We start from the raw sequence: 9,365 nt of genomic DNA on the forward strand, positions 1-9,365 counted from the left end.
GATCAAAAGTAGACTCTGTACAAACTTGTGGAGTGAGAACTGGAGGTGATACTGAGATAGATACTGGAGTATCTGGAGTTAACTGAACAGGTAGCTGTGGAGATAGAATTGGAGGTGACAGTGAGATAGACGCTGGGGTATCTATAGTAATCTGAACAGGAAGTTGTAGTGTTAGTTTTGGCGGCTTATCTAGTGTGTCCCTTTTTGATGGAGTTACGGTGGTCTTTTCTCTAATGGTTGACGGTTGAGTGTTCGTAAAATTCAGTTGTTCTGGAAATTTGTTGTACAAATCCCTTGTTTTTGTCAAGTCATGATGTGGGTTAATGGATGAAGTAAATAAAGGCAAATTGAATGCAGGTATCAATGGTGTCGACGTCCTATTGGTTAATGACGGTTGGGTATGTTGTTGAGTGGAATGAACGGATGAGCAAGCATAAATACCATCTAACCCGGATGTCATCAGTTGAGAAACCTGTCTTTCGATACTGATCTGGTTGTCACATTGGTAACCTAGATGTTGAATCAGTTTGCTTTTCTGTACAATAGATGTATTCAGCATGTCTAGTATAGTACTACAAGTCTCATTCAGTTTAGCAAGTTTGTTGTTAATTAACATATTGGTTAATTTAAGAGCATCTATACAGTCTTGACAGCAGGAACAACTCGTGGTAACGTCTGATGAATACGGACAATTGATTGACCCTGACATCACAGGTGTTCTGGAAGTAGCATCAATTCCGGTCACGTGAGTGGTGCTAGAAGGCGTAGCAGATTGTGGAATGTTTGTAGGTACGGTAAATGATGAGCTGCTAGTTGATATACAGTGAGATAAAGATGTTGCTATTGTCAGTTGGCTTTGGATAGTTGAAACTGACCAGTTCTGCATGCGAACCTTCCACCCAATGTTCTGGAGTGAAGTTACAAGGGAGGGAATACATGTGTTATGATGATGACGACCAAGTTTAAGTAGAGAAGCAGCTACTTGTTGTTGTAATGGTTCCTTTAGATCAAATCCAAATGGATTAGACATGATGGTTTCAGCTGATGGCTTTGCTGAAGGGAAAAAGGCTTTCACTTGGTTTTGTAGGTGTAGGACTTGCTCGGATGTGTTGTTGACAGTTCGTTGTAAGGTATTGAGTAAGTTGCCATGGAGGTGACAATTTTCTTGGTGTGGTGGGTCCATCTTTAATCTGCAAGAAAACATAAATTAAATATTAAAACAGTTTACATCATAATTTGTTTTAAGTTGCGTTAATTTGTAGAGGCGCAAATTTGTCACAGACAATTAATTACAATATACTTAATTTAAAGATTTTAACGTTCAACTTACAAGTTTAATATTTATCAATGAATATATAGCAACAACCAATCAAGATCTATTAACTTTTTTATGTAACATTCACACAAAGTGCACAATACTACCATGATGATAATAGTAAAAGTATGTACTGTACAAAGTCGTCCTGGCATTCACATGAAATACTTTTCACTGAACGTTGCACAAAAATCTCAATCAATCAATTATATTGAAATATTTTGAAACCCTACGACTTCATTTTTCAGTCTTACTTCCAGGATTATAACAATTTTACACCTTTATGAATTACTCAAGAGTTGTATTATGAAACCTTTTTTCTAATTCTTATATTATCAAAGTGTGAATTTAAATAGTACTTTTTCAATCTTTTTTTAAATTTAATTATAAAACGTGTTGCAAATTTTATGGTAAAAGTTGAATTGGCTTATTAACTGGATGAATCACGTCCTTTTGAAGGTTAGAAGATATGTTGTTTCCAACTCTGTACATTACACTACTTCATAATAATATTTGTATATACATCAGATTAAATGGTTTTATTCCATAATTAGATATAAGAAGTTGTTGTTAGTGTGCTAATGAGACAACTCCCCATCCAAGCCACAAAAAGTAACCATTATAGGTCAAAATACGACCTTCTATAAGGAGTCTCGTCTCACACCGAAGAGTAAGCTATAAAAGCCACAATAAATAATAGTGTAATTCAAACCATCCAAACAGGAAACCCAACAGTATCATCTTAAGAAAAACGAGACAAGAAACACATATAAACCACATCAACGACAACAACTGAACAACAGGTTTAAGAATGAGGACAAGTACATACAAATGCAGTGGGTTTAAACATATTACCAAGCGCCAACCTGCATCCTAACAGTTCATATTATTCAATATTTAATTAAGTTGAAACTGAAATAAATTGAATATTGTATAAATTGAAAGAAGAAAGAAGAAAATGAATGTCACATCACAACATAGAAAGACTTACATCAATTGAAATGACTTAACTCAATTAAAAGACATAATAACAAAAACAATTAACGGTAAGGGGCCATTTTGGCCTCAAATTTCAGGTTTATCTCAAGAAAGATTTTGTACAATTAAGTCGAATCAGTCAATTTGTGTGATATATTTGAACTGATTTAGTCATTTCAGACGCTCATATTGAAGCTTAAATACGAAAAATCTATTAATTATGCAACAATGTGTCACTTTATCAAAAATGAAAGTGGCCGCATCTGTGTTCACCCTCAATCTTTATATATGTCATGTATTATCATCAAATACAACTAACATTCAAATATTAAGAATGAACACGAATGCAGTCACTCCATTTAAGACGAAAACCGTCTAAAATTTAATTGAATGCTAAAATTGTGAAGATTTCAGTAATTTAGAATGACTTAATTATGCTAGTACCCGATATATGTGCATTATATTGTCAAAAACAGCCCATATTTATGTAGCAGAAGTATTCTGCTTTCCAATAAATAGCTAAAGGTTTACATTATGACAATTTTGTAAAACTGATATATTTTGGGGTCAAAAAGTGGTCTTACTGAACCTACTCCTTTACACTGAATGAATAAATTTGATCCATGACACAATGTAAATACAATAGTAATTAAAAAAAAGTGGGATGATGTAAAACAATACCAGAAGATGTAACAGTCTCAAATATAAGTTATTAACCTTGGATAAAATGGCGCTTTATAAAAACGTTCACAAGTATAGATATAATAATTTTGTAGTAATTAGGAGTACATAGAGTACGGAAACATTTTTTTACAAAATAAGTAAATGTTTTATTCATACTAGGAGAACAGAAGTGAAAATTCGTCATACTTAATATCAAACGGATGATATCTTTTGAAAATAGTGAATAGAGATAGTATAACACACAACTAGCAAAACATTGAGTAATAAGAATGTATTACAAACCGTACCAACGGGTCAATTTAACACGAAAATTCGATTTGAGAGTACTCCCAGTTACTGAAAGCTAGTTAAAAGCCAAAAACAATTAATACTAATTAAAAAAAGCATGCATCAAAGACTCAAATCAACTAAAACACATCCCAGGGATTTGGTATTTTGAAATAACGTCATGGATAGTCAAAGAAGACATGCCTTGTTTAATGCCAAAAGTATCGACAGAAGTTATGCGCTTTAAGTGCAATATTACCGTTCGTGAAAATCTATGACACCACTACACATACGGTCATAACATATTAGGATATATAAACACTGAATGATGGATCAAAAGGTACATCGCCGTCTAAACAAGAGGCTCATAAGAGCCTGATATATCGCTTACTTGTAATTTCATACTCAGGCATTTGACTTATTTGGAGATCTTACTTTGCTGTTTTGTTATTTACACTTTCTCTCTTTCTATAATAATATTAAAGTTAAAACATAACCCAAAACTGCAAAATTTCCAAAAAATTAATCATTTTTGGACAGTAACCCAACAATCACAGTTGTCTTATCGGTCTGAATATCAAGTGCCAAGTCGATCTAAACCTGTCAAACGCTTTCACCTATGTCAGTTTTGCTCTTACTTCTTTAGTTTTTAAAAACTGCCACCATGTTTTGAATGGATCAAATCCCCTAATACAATTTAATAGCTAGATACCATAAGGAACATTCCGTTACATGTTTGAGTACTTGGCGAAGTAGTATCAGAGAAGAAGATTTTTGAAAAAGTAATTGGACTCTAGTAAATAATGTAAAAAGGGGAAATAACTCCTCAAGGGGTCAATTGACTATTTTGCTCATGTTGACTTATTTTTAGATCATCCTTTACTGAACAAGTAAGAGAACACGATGTTATAGCATTTTAGTTCAAGGTCAATAACAACTAACAAATAAATCATGTAATCGCAGACTAAAGTATCAATCAATATGCATCCAACGGATTTAGTGTAAAGACATTCTGAGAAATGCATCACATTGTGCAATGTTACAATATAATTAAACAGTATAGACTGTGCATATAACAAAATATCGAGTTATTCTTCCAAAACAAAATCAATTTAAGTACCAATAGCATGTCCCTTACAAAAAGCCTTATGTGCCAATTAACAATTAAAAATCAGAAAAGTCACATTGATACATTGTGATAATTCAATACAGATAAGTTGAAAATAGTGGCCATATTTAGGAACCTATAGGCGTTCTTTAGTTTTATATTTCATGTCTAACTGACCTAAAAATGTTTACTTAGAAATAGGAAGATGTTGTGTGAGTGCCAATGAGACAACTCTCTTGTATGTTCCATATGTCAATTTCATATTTAGCTTTAATACGTAACTTACCAATGAGTCCCCATCTTAATGTGTGAATTTTTCATAAATGAATGACCCATAATAAAAGTTTGACTTTCCCGCTCTTGTGACAAAAGCTGAACCAATTTGAAATACACATTTACTCATTTTTTACTTGTAAAAGAAACAATAGTCAAACTGCGAAATATTTTTTAAAGCACCTGAATTAAGTTTTGGTTTAGTTTTGGTTTGAAAGTTACTCCAAAAATCAGAAAAACATAATATTTACCCCCTTAATTGTTAACTTTAATTTTCCGTATAAATTGTGCTTATATATGGCTAAAAAGACGTTTACTACCTTTTAAAAAAAGTTATTTGTATTCTAAGTAAAAAATCTTTGATATAATTTAAGCCGTGTTGGTTTTTATGTATAATTTGCTAACTTGAAAAAAATCCCAGCATGGAGAATTATAAATTTTTCATATATTTAACCGATTTAGTATATTTTCATAGGTTCAGTTGTTGCAGAGTCAATTATTATTATTATTATTTTCCGACTTGACATTGTAGGAATATAAAGCAAATAAAGAGTCAATTGATACAATGCTTAATCTGTCAAAAAATCGCACTGGGTTGACATCACTACTGGTGGACTCTATATCATCGACTCAATAGTCAGTACTGAAAAATGACTGGAAATAGGGAATGAGTGAAAACAACAACCCGACCAAAGAAAGTAGACAGCTGAAGGTTCACAGAAAATTCGGTCTTAAGGATGTACTTAGGTGAGGTTTTAGTTTAAAGTGTCAAATGTTCGAACTCCTCAGTGTTTTTCCATACGATACAAGGTAAAATATTTTGCCCCATAACATCTATTTATCTTTAAACATAAGACTTGATAGCTCAGATATGGTCTTTTGACAACATTAAAGCAGATTCTTGATTTTCTTTCTTTTGATTTGAGACCCAAATAATACCAATGCAAGTATAAGGTAAAAGTCTGAGTAAGCCTTTTACCGCCATATTTTATAATTCGTATCTCGAAAAGGGGCTCCATGACCTATCAATATTTTTAGCTTAGTTTGATCCTTTACTAATTCTCTTCCAGCTTAAAGTATCAATTTTGAATTATTGATTTATTCAAATTTAGCATAGATCACCTAAGTACATCCTTAAGGTTTGATTCAGGCATTAAACAACTGTTGAAATATATAGAATGAAATTCAAAACAGTGTGGCTGTGGCCATTGATTGACACATTAAATTCATCCATTGACTGGGACAATTTACGTGAACGTTTGTCTGTAACGACCACTGTTCACGACGTACCTACGATAGACATTTAAACTGTGGGGTCACCAAAGGTTTCTTAACGCCTTTAATTATAAAATAATTCGAAAAATTAATCAGGAATAACCTTTCTGTTTTGATTTATATAATTGATATAAATCAAAATATCGTGTTATTTCTGATTAATTTTTCGAATTACTTTATTTAGGTGTTGAGAACCTTTGGTGACCCCATAGTTTAAGTGTCTTTAAAAAGTACATAGTGAGCATTGGTCGTTACATACGAACGTTCACCTAAATTGTCCCAGTCAATGGATGATTTTAATGTGTCAATCAATGGCCACAGCTACACTGTTTTGAATTTCATTCTATAATGGAATTTAATGCGACTGTCATACAAGAAGTAAAAGGTTTAGCTAGCTATAAAACCAGATTTTATCCACAGTTTTGTACATAAGTCAGGCATATGGCAGTTGTTATCAATTTGTTTGATGTGTTTGAGCTTTTGATTTTGTCATTTGATTACGGACTTTCCGTTTTGAATTCTCCTCTCAGTTCGGTATTTTTGTGATTTTTACTTTTTAGGAAAATTCTGCAGAGTTCTGTGATGCTGTTTATATTAAATGAAGTAAACGCAAAACTGGAACACACAAAGCAGACAGTTCCGAATGTTCTGAACGTAAAAATATGCAGTGTATAACTGAAACAGGCTTTAACCAACTAAAATACGTTTTACTTTATATACCACAGCAATGATAATTTGAAACGGACACGGATTGTTTTTGATATGTTAATTCAGATTTGTTACATATAATCTTGATATTAATTAATCGTTTTATTTGTTTGGAATACAAAAGGACATATGGACGCACATACAATGTAACTATTATGTAAAAAAAGAATATATGGAGTTTGATTGTCAATGAGATAATTATCTCCCGAGACAAAAATGGCAAAGATGTTAGCTCATGATATGTCGCCGTACGGTCTTCAACAATGAACAAAATTCATACCTTTCATCATGATATCAGCTTCGAAATTGTGATCTATTATATATTCATATTCGGAACCTTGTGTTTAGTTTGCTAGAAAAAAACGTTAAACAAAAATTGTTCTTTGACTAGCTGTTATGTTATTGCATAATGGACATACGGAGAAAATATTCTATGTGAAACAGAAGCAGCGATTTCTGTTTTTATTATAAGTATATCGAAAGCTAGTTTAAAAGAGAAGAGACTATCTTTATTATATCGCAGAAAAAAAGTAAAACAATAAAAATATCGAACTCCACGGAAAATTCTAAACGGAGAGTCCCTATAAGAAAATGACAAAATCACAAGCTCAAAGGCATTAAAAACGAATGGATAACTACTGTCATATTCCTGAATTGGTATTTAGGCATTTTCTTATGTAGAAAATGGTGAATTAAACTGTTTTATAGCCAGCTAAACATCTGACTTGTATGACAGTCGCATACAATTCCATTATTGTCTTAAAACAATTTGTGAACGTAAGATAACTAAAGGTACAGCAGACACAATTGTGCTATAATAATCTTAATCACTTAAAAATAAACATATGTCAATAAGGAAAAACAAAAAGTCAAATAGAAAAGGCACACAATAGTAAGCAAAAACCAAAGACAGGAATGCAAAAAATGTCCATAGTACAATAAAATGACGGGATGTATAAGTACTGAGCCACGTCAAATGGATATTGCAAAAAATAGACTTAGCAGTTTTAAAAGTAATAAAGACAATTTAAAGAATACTATAACAATCTATACATCAAGACCATTGTATATTAATTGTGAAGTTGATTCGGAATATTTATCAACAAGGTCTTGGTATCTTCTTTAATTCAAATTCTGGGGAATATTTTAATGGAACACAATCACGTTTTTATTGTTAATGGAAAAGAAAAAACATCATCAATATATCTAAATGTGAAATAATTATCTGGTATATATGATTCGTCGAACTCTCATCCTTGTCGTATAATGTTGTGGTTTGTGGGATTACATGAGTGTTATTTTTTCAGTATTCTTTTACAAGACACTCGTAGTAGTACGATTTGCATACAAATACAGGTCACTTTTTTGCTGATAATATATGCTGGTAACTTATAACCAATTTTCAAGATGTTATATGCAAAAAATCTTAGAATGGTTCAAGATCCTCTTTGTTACAATAACATTTACCAGAGCATGATGTGGACAATCAAATTGAAATTAGTTCAGATCATGTATAACTGTATAATAGTTGATCACTTATTTTTTGTGTTTTTTTGGGACAAAAGTCTAACTTTTATCTTTTAAGTTACTAGGGGAAACAACTGGAAGTTGATCAAAATCTCAATTTATGGTCAATTACTGGGATGAACTGTTTTTTTTTTTATTTAAGCCATTTCAAAAGATAAATTTGATTGTTCGGTCAAACTTATGAATTAATTATCACAATTAAGACATCTTAAGATTAATAACTCTATTTAAATTGAACCAGTAGTTTCTGAGAAAAAGTCAACAGGGGACAGATGGCAAAATCATACGGGTCTTTTGAAAATGATGACTTATTTTTTTGTTTTTTGCTGATATATTTTTATTGATTCTGTTTGTACTTTAGAATAGTGCGATGAACGATAAACAGAAGATCTTTGATAAATAAACTCATCATACCAGGATTGAAATTTTATATTTACGCCAGACGCGCGTTTCGTCTACAATAGACTCATTAGTGACTCTCGAATCAAAAAAAGTTAAAAAGGACAAATAAAGTACGAAGTTGAAGAGCATAGAGGACCAAAAATTCCTAAAAGTTTTGCCAAATACAGCTAAGGTAATCTATTCCTTAGGAAGAAAAGCCTTAGTATTTCAGAAATTCAAAGTTTTTGTTAACAGTTAATTTATTATTATAAACATATCAATGATAACTCAAGTCAACACAGAAGTGCTAACTACTGATATATGTCAGTGTACCTCCGTGATTTTATTTCTCCGTAAGAAATTCCGTTTCTCTGTTTTAGACTATTGTGATATAAACTGCACACTCCGGGGTGGTTGCAATAAATGTAGCGAATTAGCGTCCATAAGACAACAACCTAACGACAAAAATTACCAAAAGACATAAATATATAGGAGTCCAGGTCTCAACTGTTCAGAGTCAACATAATTTTCGAATAACAGGAGCATACGAGAAATAGAAAAAACTACTTCGGTTAAGTTTTCTCAATATAAGCAAAGAAACATTCTTGTGAATTATTCACTTGCATGTGATTAATTCGACGTCATTAAATCCGTATTCTTATATACTTAAATTGGACCGCTTAGCTTGAATTGTTACGCATGAACAAGGCGTGATCAGCTAGTAACAGGAAAAGAATGTCAACATTGAAAGTGAAACAAGGTTAACTATTTGATTTGATTGATTCAATCTACAAAAAAAATTCTTATGTAGGTTACAACGATTATTTACATATTGTTTTGACCTTTAAT

The sequence above is a fragment of the Mytilus galloprovincialis genome, chromosome 1 (assembly GCF_965363235.1).
Source record: "Mytilus galloprovincialis chromosome 1, xbMytGall1.hap1.1, whole genome shotgun sequence".
Lineage (NCBI taxonomy): Eukaryota > Metazoa > Mollusca > Bivalvia > Mytilida > Mytilidae > Mytilus > Mytilus galloprovincialis.